The following is a 12,439-nucleotide window of genomic DNA, read 5'->3' on the forward strand; positions in this document are numbered from 1 at the left end:
ATCACAGCAGCGCCAAACAGAGATCACAGCAAGCTCACACCCCCTCTAGCAGCTGCCTTACTCTTCCCTGTCTGCAGAAGACCACCTCAAGCGTGGTTTGTAGTTTCTCGTTCTTATTTTCTCTTCTCCAACCCGTTTCAACCAGTTTTTTTTTTTACACTGATCCACAATGCATGGGAACTTCTGTCCCAGTAATATAGAAATGAAAAAAGAGAGAGAACAAGCTCTTAGGCAAAATTAGTTCTTTTTTTCCTCCTGAAGAAGTGGCGAGGGGGTTAGAAGGAGCATAGAAGACAGTGTTATCCCCACCCCTCACACACACAAAGGATCAAGCCACCTGGTGGAGCTGCTGATGTAGTCCAGGTTAGTAGTCAGGGAGGTGGCATTTTCTAAGAGTTTCTTTATCCATGTAAAATAAGATCAGTGACCAGGGACCTTTCAGGAACCTTTTTGTCTCCCTGACAAGTTTGGTTCTTGTTGGGCATTATGGGAAGGTGAAAGGGAAACAGATGGCAGATGCCTTGCACAATCTCTGGGGGAGGGCCTTTCTGCAGTGGGTGACAGGCTATGAGTTAAAGGTGCCAGTACCTTGTATTCCTATGAAGGTTCCTTTTTTACTTCAACACTGTTATAAGGTCACTAAAGACCAATGCTACTGAGTTGGTGGTCACAGTCAAGTCTTACAGTACTTTGTAGTTAGCAATATTTGACACCTCCCTCTCCTGCCGTGCAAAGATTAACTTTGTTCAGCTTCTGGGGGAAGCTTCTCTGAAGCCTCTTCTTGTCAGTTTCCTTAACTCTTTGCCAAGGCAAAAACACAGATGTCACCTCCAAGGGAAGGAGAGTTTATTCTGGAGCCATTAGGATTGGCCATGGCCTGGAAACACAGACTTGGGTTCTCCCAAATACCATATTTCAGTGCAGTGACAATTTTATGAGGTTTTATAGTAACAGAGCAGAGAGAATCATGAATCAAGAGACTTTTAAAATATACCGATGGGACTGTGAGATACGTGGGCTGTATAGCAGAGTGGTGAGTTATCTGTTAGAGTTCTTAGGCGCTATCTTATGACATTCTTGGCCTTTAAGTTGGCAAATCTATGACTTGGCTTGTACATTTCAAAAGGATTTATAAGAATAAATGTTAGGCCTAACACAGAGATGGGCAATGATGGCTATTGAGAGGGCTGAAGGTAGCCCATGATAATTGGGATCGGGAATCAGAAACATTATAGCCTAACACAATCGTAGAACTCCTAAAATGTCAACCTTGTAGACTCTCTAGGTAGCTGCATCTTTTTCTTGGACTTCAGTTCACAGTTCTCCCTCATTGGACAGACACCATATTTTATACATGAGAGAAGAATCCCTAAGCTCTCACGCCTAACCGAGAACTGTTGGCAGCTTATGACTGCTGAGGGAGGCAAAGTCTCACTCCTTTTGGGGGATGTGGCTTCCGGTAGGCTGCCCATGCCTTAGTAGAAAGTCCCACACCCGTGTGCATACAGGCAGCATGATTAGACTTAGGAAATTGTTAATAACTATCATAAAAAGAAGACATTAAGGACTGAAGCGGTTGCTTAGCTGTTAAGAGAACTTGGATTTGTTCCTAGAACCCGCATGGTGGTTTATAACCATCTGCAACTCCAGCTCCAAAGAATCTGATGCTTCTTCTGATTTCTGAAGGTATGTATGGTGTACATACATATATGCCAGCAAAAAAGTCATACACATAAAATAAATTTAAAAATAATATTTTAAAGAGTTCATATGTTTGGAGGGAAACAGGTTGGAGATCCGCCACAGTGAGCTGGAGGAAAGAAGTTTCAGACGGATGCTTCCAATAAATTCTTTGCATAAAGGGATGAGATTTTCAAAGAATAATTTTTAAAATAGTTTAAAAGGATTAGTTTTCCTACATTTATAACAACACATATAGTTGGAAAATCAAACATGATAAAGGAAAAATTAAAGATAAATAATTTCAAATACTGTAAATACCAAATAAAATATTTCATAGAGAAAACTTAACTGTAAGCATAGGAAAAACATGAAACCCATCTAACTAAAGAATACAATCTTTAGTCAGGCCTGGTTAGTACTTGGATGGGAGACCGCCTGGGAATACCGGGTGCTGTAGGCTTTAAAAAAAATAATATATATATATGTATATATATATACATATATGTCTATATACATACATATATATATGTATATGTATGTATATATGTATACATATATACATACATATATATATATATATATATATATATATATATATATATATATATATATATGATACAATCTTTAGGGACTGAAGAGTTGGCTCAGTGGTTGAGAGCACTCACTGCCCCAGAGGCCACAGGTCGGTTCTCAGCACCCAAATCAGACGGCTGGCTCACAACTCCTTGTAACATCTCCAGGGCATCTGAAGCCTCTTCTTGCTTCCACGGGCATCATACACATGTGACAGACATTCACACAGACACATTGTGGTGGCTAATGACCCCCATAGACTCATGTATTTGAATGCTTAGCAAACAGGAGGTGGGATTTTTTGAAAGGATTAAGATTAGGAGGCGTGGCCTTGTTGGAGGAAGTGTATCACTGTGGAGAGTGGGCTTTGAGGTTTCAAATGAGGCTATTAAAATTTAGTAAACCAGGGATTTCTTCCTTAATGGTTTTACTTAATCTGTCTCTCCCTGAAGGTCATTTCTGCCCACTCAGCATCATTTATGGTAGGTCTTAGGAAAGAGTTTTCTCAGCTTCCTTGGCTATCTCCATCTCAACCCCCCACGTTCCTGTCCCGCATCCCCTCCATTTTACCCTTTCCAATCATCAGGAGATCTTCACTATTTTCCCTTCCTGTGGCCCTCACTGCACGCCTATCTTAGTGTCCTCCTTTTCTACTGAGCTTCTCTAGGGTGGTGGTTTGTTGCCTGATTATCCTTTGCGTCTAATATCCATTTATGACTGAGTACATATCGTGTTTGCCTTTCTGAGTCTGGGTTACCTCACTCAGGATGACTTTTTTCTAGTTCTATCCATTTGCCTACAGATTTCATGATGTCATTGTTTTGGTTTCTTTTTCTGCTCAGTAGTACTCCATTGTGTAAATGTACCGCCTTTTCTTTATCTAGTCTTTGGTTGAGGAGCATCTAGGTTTTTTTCCAGGTTCTAGCTGTGAGGAATAAATAGTACTGCTGTGACCATGCTTGAGGAAGTAACCTTGTGCTTCAATTGAGCATCTTTTGGGTATAAGCCCAATTGCTGGGTCTTGAGGTTGGTTAATTATTCCCAGTTTTCTGATAAACCTGAGAGAAATGAAAAAAACCGGTCAGAGTGACCTAATTGTTTTCCATCTGAATCACGCTGTTTAGTCTAGGATAAAACATTTCATATGTGACAAGGGCCAGAAGCCGAGAACAACTGGGAGAGCATTGCCTCAAGGAGAGCCAAGAACTGACCAATTAAAAACATGACCACAGTATGCTTCATGTACATACCCCAAGGACAGGTAGAAATGGGCCAACTGAGAACATACTTATGTCTGTACTTCATTTGCATAATGATATCGTGCTTATTGAATTCGCCCTTTTGTAATCATTTGCTGTCCTCAATTAGGTCTGGGTATGCAAATTAGGTGAGAACTGGATTATCTATAAAAAGTCCTGTAATCTCTGGAAGGGAGTTCCTTCCTCCTACCCTCACCATGTTGAATGTGCTGGATGAGTTCTGTGCCTAGGCTTGTACTGCACTTTGGAATAAACTTTGCTTTTACATCTGAGTCCTGGTTCCCTGGTGATCTCTTTGGGGGACAAGAGTCTGGACATAACAAACTGCCATACTGATTTCCAGAGTGGCTGTGCAAGTTTGCATTCCCACCTACAATGGAGAAGTGTTCCCCTTACTCCACATAAACTCTCCAACATAAGCTGTCATCATTGTTTTTAATCTTTGCCATTCTGATAGGTTTAAGATAGTATCTCATTGTTATTTTGATTTGCATTTCCCCGATGGCTAAGGATTTTGAACAATTCCTTAAATGTCTTTCAGCCATTTGAGATTCTTCTGTTGAGAATTCTCTGTTTAGATGTGTACCCCAGTTTTTAATCGGATTATTTTGTATATCAATGTCCAGTTTTTCTTGTGTTTTTTATATATTTTGGAGATCAACCCTCTGTCACTTGTGGGACTGGTGAAGACCTTGTCCCAGTCTCTAGGCTGCCATTTTGTCTTCTTGTCCGTGTCCTTTGCCTTTCAGAAGTTTCTTAGTTTCAGGAGGTCACATTTATTAGTTGTTGCTCTCAGTGTCTGTGCTATTGGTTTTATATTTAGGAAGTGGTCTCCTGTGCCAATGTGTTCAAGGCGTTCAAGGCAGAGAAGATTTCTAGACAGTTTACTCTTGTCTCTGTTGTGTGGCTATTAGAGATCAGTCATTGTTATGAACAGCTACAAAAAAAAAAGATCAAGCAGGGAAAAAGGAAATACAAATGTATAGATTGAGGGGACAAAGAGCACCAGAAATGTAATGTGGAGCATTGCTTGGTACTGAAAGAGATTAAGAGGAATGGAGTAAAGGGAGGGGTCCCCACAGAGCAAGGAACCAGCCAGCTAATCCTGCAATTTGTTGGAAGAAAAGGCCTTAAGGAATATCTTATCCCTAAAGAGCAACAATAAATCAAAGCTTATGCCAGTACAATTCAAGAAGGGTCCAGGTTCCAGGTTTCATGCTAAACAGGCAGGAGAACTTGGCAGCTTTAGTCATGTGATTCTGTTATTAGAGCTGTGAAGGAAACATGAGTAATGGGGTTGTGGGATCATCCTCTGTGCGTAAAGAAAGCTGCTGAGACCAGGCATGTGTCAGGGGTGTCCCTGCATGGAGGTCTAGAGAGGCCAACATGTGAAGCTGTGAAGGTGAAGCCTAGATTGCCTTGGAGACCCCAAGATGTTGGAGATGCCAGGGCTGCAGACACCCGCCAAGCAAAGTTGCTGACGGGGAGAGGACGCAGTCCCCCCCCCCCAAAAGAAGTGGGCTGCATTCAACAAAACCGAGAGGACCAGAGGATCTGAAGAACCCTTTGATATCAGATGTGGAGATGCAGAGTTTGGGGTTAGCACTGGTGGAGTTTGGACTTGCTTTGGTCCAGTATTCCCTCACGACACCCTCCTTCCTCCCTTTAGGAATGAGAACATGTATTCTGTGACACTGTATGTTAAAACATGCCGTTTGAGATTTGCTTTTATAAGAGGTTACCATGAAGAGATTGCCTGGAGTCTCAGAAGAGATTTTGGGCTTTGAAGTAGTGTTGAGACTGTGAGAGCCTACGGGGACTTTTGAAGTTTGATGAAGTGAATTCTGCTTTATGATGACTACAAGGCTATGGAGGGCCAGAGAATGGACTGTGGGGTGTGGAATCAACCCCCATAGCCTCATATATTTGAGTGCTTGGTCTCCAGTTGGTAGAACTTTTGGAAGGGATTAGGAGGTGGGGCCTTTTGGAGGAGTTCAGTCACTGGAGGTGGCTTGGAGGTCTCAAAAGTCCACAGAACATGAACAAGCCTCTCTCTGGGGGTAGGAGAGATACAGAAAATGGATAAGACTCTATTTCTGATGGAGTGTGCAGATGAAATTGGAAACAGACACAAAAGGCCGAGGAGGATGGAGCCCATGTGAAGGCTGGAGGACAGGGAGTGACTGTTTGGTCAGCTCTTCCTACCGCCCCTCCCCCACACTCAGGAGCCCTCTGTGATAGGGAGACAGGAGCTCTGCAGTACAGCAGGCCTGGGCCCAACTGCCAACTCCCAGAGAGAACTCTCAGGTTTCAGTTTCCGGAGAGCAACAGTCTGGTTCAGATGGGGAATTCTTTTTCTCTTCTGAACAGCATTGATCCTTCATGGATGACCACTTGAGCAATGGACATAATCTTTGCCTTTGTGTGTGGGCTGGGGCTCTTCCGCCTATTATTACTCCTCCTCCCCCTTGACTCATCCTCATCTCCACCAGCAGAAAACACCACCACCAGAAAGGTAAGTATGCCTTAGGCTCAAACCAAGAAAGAATAGTTTCCTCTCTCTCCAGAATTCACTTTCTAAATCAAATAGGGAAGGGGAGGTGACTGACAGGGGATCTCAGCCTGGAGCAGAACCCCATCCTCTTGAGACCTGGCAGGTAGGGCAGAGGGGAGAGTGGGCTCCAAGATGTCTGCTCTCCGACCATCCACACCTGGGAGAAGCCCTGTGCCTTGGTGGTCAGGGGTAGTGTTCCGGGGTTGGTTAGGGACCGCTGAGAAAGGAAAGGCTCTGAGTGATGGTTTCTATGTCCCCCTCTAACATACATGCTTATAGGGTTGACCGAGCTGATATGAAGGGGGCAATGACCTCCAGGCCATCAGGAAGCGACTGCTGGGACTTTAGAGCTGAGCCTCTGGTCCCTGAGCAGAACAACACTGACATCCATGGTGACTCTCACAGAGATGGTCCCCATTTGAGTTTCCCGAGAGAAAAAGAACACATATTTGCCCACGTTATAGATGTGTGAATGGAGCTGCAGGTGCCTTCTCTCTCTCTCTCTCTCTCTCTCTCAGATGGTGAAGAGGGAGAACAGAATAGTCAGGAAGAAAATCAGGACTGTGAAAGGTAGGCTACTTCCTTCCCCTGGCGAGGTGATTTCAGCCCCCCCCCCCCCCCCCAATCTCATGATAGCACGAATGAGTTGCAGGACCCTCCAGGAGGGAGCTCCAGGGAAGGAGGCCAGAATTAAAGACATTTTCCAGGTGCTGTGCTTGGAATGAAGCTATGGACAGCCAGGACTGGGTACTGCCTGGGGAGGGATGGTGTGGGAGGAACTGGGGCCATGATGCCTGGATTTGGAGGTAAACGGGTTGTTTGCCTCTGCTCTGAGACAATTTCCTCTCTCAGAGCCCTGGTCCTTCTTTCCCCTCCACAGGGAGATAATGATGTCTATGGAGGTCATTAGAAGTGGAGGCGCCTGGTTCATGGCATTGTCCTGCCTAACATGTGCCTTGCTCTCCATGCCTTTGGGCACACGGCCTTGCTCATGGATGACAGAGCTCCTGTTTAACTGTTGATTTCTGTGGAAGGGACAGTTCATTCAGTCTTGTAAAGAGCAGAGTGTGGACAGTGGTTGTGATGGGCTGTGAGGGTCCCTCCCTATTCATCTTGTCCCACCTCCTGGCTGCAATCATATTTCCTTCCTCTTATAGCCTACTGGAGAAGCTTATCAGTACTATCAGCATTTGCCGGCACTTAGGACAAGATGCCTCAGATGAAACATTCAAACCAGATGCTGCCTGCCACCTAGGCAGCCCACAGGGGAGTCTGTGGCCACCAGTTTGTCCCTAGAGACTTCCTCTACTCCTTGCAATGAACACCTGTTGCTCAAAGATTCTAAACCCTTGTCTTCTGTCCTGCTGAATTCCTCACTGATTGAGTCACAGCCATCTGCGAGTACCTCTTGGCCACCAGAGACCTTGACAACTGGAAGATGCCATTGACCACCCCAACAGGCACCTTCCTACCCATCTCATCCTCAGGATCCTGTGGCCTGTCCTCCACCCATTCCAGATTCCAGCATGGCAGCTCCTCAGTTTGACTGGAAAATACTGTCGACCTCACAGGGCACACCTCTGCCAGGTTTGCCTTCTCCCATGACAACCAGCCCCAGCATTAACCTCTCAAGGAGGCCTACCTCAACCATCCCAGGCCTTAACTACTTTATCAGGTCTACTTCAACCAGGCTAGACCTTGACCTCTTAAGCAGGCCTACCTCAACCATCCCAGGCCTTGATCACTTAAGCAGGCCTACCTCCACCACCCCAGGCCTTAACTACTCTATCAGGTCTACTTCAACCAGGCTAGACCTTGACCTCTTAAGCAGGCCTACCTCAACCACCCCAGGCCTTAACTACTCTGTCAGGTCTACTTCAACCAGGCTAGACCTTGACCTCTTAAGCAGGCCTACGTCAACAACCCCAGGCCTTGATCACTTAAGCAGGCCTACTTCAACCACCCCAGGCCTTGACCACTCAAGTAGGCCTGTCTCAGGCCCTTTCAGGTACCAGGTGGCTTCCTAAACCTTGTGCCACTCAACTTCCTCACCTGATGAGTCCTTGCAAGAGGATCTTTCTCTCACCATCCACAAGGCCTCGTTCTGGACAGGCCCCACAAACAGGCAGATAGAGGCTGGGGAGCCCTCTTTCATCAACCCTGTTATACAGGAGATGCAGAAAGTTCAAATTAGCAAAAGAGTCCAACTAAAAGTTTGAAAGGAAAAAGGAAAAGGAAGATTGGACCTTTCCTCGGGCTGTATGGGCAGTATGCTGCTCTCCCGGAGCAGCAAGGAGGCCGCCATCACCTCACGCCGCTTCTGGAGCAAAGACGGCAAATCAGAGCAGTTTTCAGGCCACCAGAAGGTCTTAGCTAACGATTTAAAGGAGAACAATATCCAGCTTTACTGGGGTCTCCCCTTTCTCCACAGTGAGTCCCTAGTGGCTACTGTCAGCATGGCAGGGTCCCCACTAGATTCCCCCTCCATCATCTTCAATGGACACTCTATTTAGAGTCCATTATATGTTAAGACTAACAGCCCTCCACAGCTCTGTTCTCCAAAGTCCTTGCTTCATCACTTGGTCAAATCCCAACCTTTGTCTCCAAAGTTTTCCTGGTCCCAAATACCATCAGAGACTAGAGTCCAAGCCTAGGCCCATGAGCCATCCTCTCTCTCAAAGCTGCCATGTGATTCAGATCCAATTAGGGATGATGGGGCTTCTTGTCCTACATTTTCAAGAACCCAAGTTATTGTCCCACATACTGTTGGACACCGAGAGCACCACCTTCTGAGGAAACACCATGAAAGTAGGAGCGATTTGCCAGTCATGATTAAAAAAAATCGCAGGAAACATTTAATTAACAGACTTCCAACAGTTGGGTGTCGTAGGGCCAGGGGTCTCTTGTTCATCTCCATGGGGGATTTCATTACTCCCCAGTTCCAGGAGCAGATGGAAGAACACTTAAAAACAGATTCACATAATACCAAGGTCAATGGCTCCAAAAAGTTCAGCTATTTCTAGACCTGGGTCAGGCAGAAGTTAATCACAGGACTTCATGTCCCTCAGCACAGGCAAATGAAAGCAGTCAGCATCCACAGAGCGTCTCATCAAAGGTTCCAGAGATGTTATAACCGTGGAGGAACCCACACAAGGATCTGACAAACTATCTGGGAAGAGTTCTGTAACAGGCCCCCAGAAGGTTCCCTAGGCAAAGTTCTCGAGGCCTTCTCTGAGACAGAGGTGGAAACTTGCAACATGAGACACCTAACAAGTGATGTGCAAAGTGTTTCCCCGGTGAGACCAGAAAAGAATCAGCTAGAAGGCACCCTGAGAAACCACTTAAATAGTAAGTGGAGAAAAATCAAAAACAGTATGGTGCCTGCGGGAATCTGTTATGGCATATGTGTAGACCATTCGTTGGTCCTGCCTGAAATCTCCAAGCCAAATCTGGAAACTTTGAACAAACCATCCTTCAATGATTCTATCACTAACAAGAAAACTACGAATGGGCCTTCCATCCTAGATCCAGGCACTCAGAAGGTGCTAGAAGCACACATTACAAGATGCCTGGTGAGGAACAGATATAGCCTGACCCTCAGAGACCTCAAGACCATACATATTTTAAACATGAAGACTCCTACGACTTTACCCTTACTACAGTCCCCCAATGCCTGTCTGTCCTGGGACTCTACAGGTGACTCTATGATCCACATGGCCAGTGCCATGGGAGAACCCATCCAGCAAGCCCAGAAAAGGAAGTGAAGACAAAAGCTTCCTCTCTGCAATGTGAATCTGCACAGAACTGTCCTTCTGCCCTAAAGTTAGAATTCCTGAGAGAGACTCCACCTAGTAACAACTCTGTGCCACCTGAGTCACCTATAACTGCCCCAGCGTACAATGTGACTTCTGTGTCCACAGAGTCTCGTGGGCAGAGCCTGGCACAGGGATACAGTTGTTAGACCTTGGGCAGAATACCCAGAGCCGAATCCACGCTGAGTCCAGGGTGTCTGTGAGTCACAGGAGAGTGAGGGTGTGACTTTAAGACATAACTACCATGCGGTATTAGTTCGTAAGATCAGTGGGGCTTCTCAGTTCTCAAGTAGCAGGGATACCAGGGAGCTGGAGGAGACAGAGGAGAAGGAATCCTGTGAGTGGATACTTACTGTCAAAGCTGGGAAGATGGGTGATTTTCCAATCACTCAACTGCTGGAGACAAGTGGAAATCTATCATCCCCTTCTAAAACTGTTTCCCTGGATGCAGACAATTCTGGCCTGAGCTCGGCTGCTGGCTTAGTCCTGCGGGATTGTGCCACTGGCAAGTTATTCCAAGACTGGGCCCCCGAGGTTTTGCTTGCTGCAGATATCCTGGCCTCCAGGACCTCCCAGCCCAACTTCAAGCCTGAGGCTGCTACAACCAAGTCACCTTCCAGGACAAGTACCCTTTCTTATCAAGAGAAAGGAATGTCCACAAGAATTCCAAACTGCAGGAACCACAGCATAGCCATAGCTTTGTAAGAAATATCTAAAAAGATAAATACAGAAGTTTCAAGCAGGACATACAACTTAAAGGGACGAAGCCTGTCCAAGTCAACACACCAAATAATGAAAAGTTTGGGGACAGAATGAAAAGATTTATACTGTCAATTTTAACCCCCAAATCTAAAGTGCAAGAGAACTGCAAGCAAAAATGCAAGGGTTTGCCATCTATGACCCGAAGCCAAGGGCCAGTCAGAGGCAAACCTGTTCACGCTCCAACAGGGTGTTGAAAGACAGGACCTCATGACCTCTGTTGGACAAACTGTAAAGGGGAAATTGGGGGTTCACTATAGCTGTGTTTCCACAAATCCAGTGAGTAGGCCTATCTTGTACTACGAATCAAAAAAAAAAAAACCCAAAACATTAGCACAGTTCACCATGCAAACCTCAAGGTACAGAGTCAACCTTCCCTTGACAAAGGGATGTCCTATGGCAGGCCCGGGCATCCAGAGACCCTGTCTCCCAAGCCAGCCCCTATCCATACAGATCCCATGTTCCACATGTCCAACGGATCTCTGTCTACTGTCCAAGGCACTGTCTCAGCATAAAAGTGTGATCTGGAAAGAAGTCTTTCCCCAAATTAAACTTGTCGACATTACTTTCTCTGAGTATGTTTTATCTTGAAGTTATATCTGCTTGCTATGCCACAGAGAAATGTCTGCATCTGGTCCACCTTAGAGTACTGCTTCTGGAGATGATATGGCTCCATAAAGGGGGTTCAGAACCATCTCCTAGTTACATTACTGTAGTCAGAGTCAATTATACTGTAGTGACGGGAACAAAGCTTTTTTGGATGTGTGTGTGTCGGGGGAGGAGTCTAAATCAACCCTACAAGATTCAAACAAACAAGAAGTCTTTAGGACTGGGGTGAGTGCTAAGTCAACCACATAAGACTCCACCCTAAGTGTCAGCACCCATCCTAACCACCCCTGGCCTTGACCACTCAGGGCAGCTTACCTCAACCAGCCCAGGCCTTGACCATTCAGGGCAGCCAACCTCAACCAGCCCAGGCCTTAACCACTCAGGGCAGCCTACCTCAACCACCCCAGGCCTTGACCACTCAAGGAGGCCTACCTAAGGCCTTTCCAGGTACCAGGTAGCTGCCAAAACCTGGGGCCACTCCAATTCCTCATATGGTGTGTCCTAGCAAGAGGATCTTTCTCTCAGCTTCCAAGAGGTCTCGCTTTGGACAGGCCCCACACACAGGCAGGTAGAGGCTAGGGAGCCCTCTTTCATCAACCATGATGTCCAGGAGATGTTGGAAGTTCAGATTAGGAAGTGTTGAACAGAAATTTTAGAAGTGGAAAGGAAAAAGATCTGCCTGTGCCTTAAGCTGTATGGACCGTATGCTGCAGTCCCAGAGCAGGAAGGAGGCCAGCACCACCTCACGCTCCTTTTGGAGCAGAAACTGTGAATCAGAGCAGTTTTCAGGTCATTAGAAGTTCTTTTAAGTTAAGCAATGATTTACAGAAAAACGGAACCTCTTATTTTCCCACAAGTGAGTCCCTTGTGGCTACTATCAACATGGCAGGATCGCCACTAGATCGCCCCTACATCTTATTCAATGGATGCTCTATTACATCCCCGAACCACTCAAGCAACAAGTGTGGGGATTTCAAGGACAGTAAGGTGCCCGTGGGCATTTGTCATGGAAAACATATGGGCGATGCCTTGTTCTCCCTGGAAAACTCAGAGTAATAAGAAAACATGTAGACAACACTTTTAATATTCCAACTACCTGCAAGAAAACTTCTAATGGGCCTTCCTTCCAGGATCCCGGCACTCAAAAATTGCTGGGAACACATTTTCCAGGATGCCTGGTGAGGCACAGA

At 45.9% G+C, this 12,439-nt stretch overlaps 1 pseudogene; it reads left to right on the forward strand.

Annotated features, from left to right (window-relative positions):
• Positions 1-11,444, forward strand: part of LOC146892016 (spermatogenesis-associated protein 31E1-like) — an 88,323-nt pseudogene extending 76,879 nt beyond the window's left edge.
• Positions 11,445-12,439: the final 995 nt, after the last annotated feature.

Source organism: Myodes glareolus, chromosome 14 (genome assembly GCF_982192425.1).
Source record: "Myodes glareolus chromosome 14, mMyoGla1.1, whole genome shotgun sequence".
NCBI lineage: Eukaryota > Metazoa > Chordata > Mammalia > Rodentia > Cricetidae > Myodes > Myodes glareolus.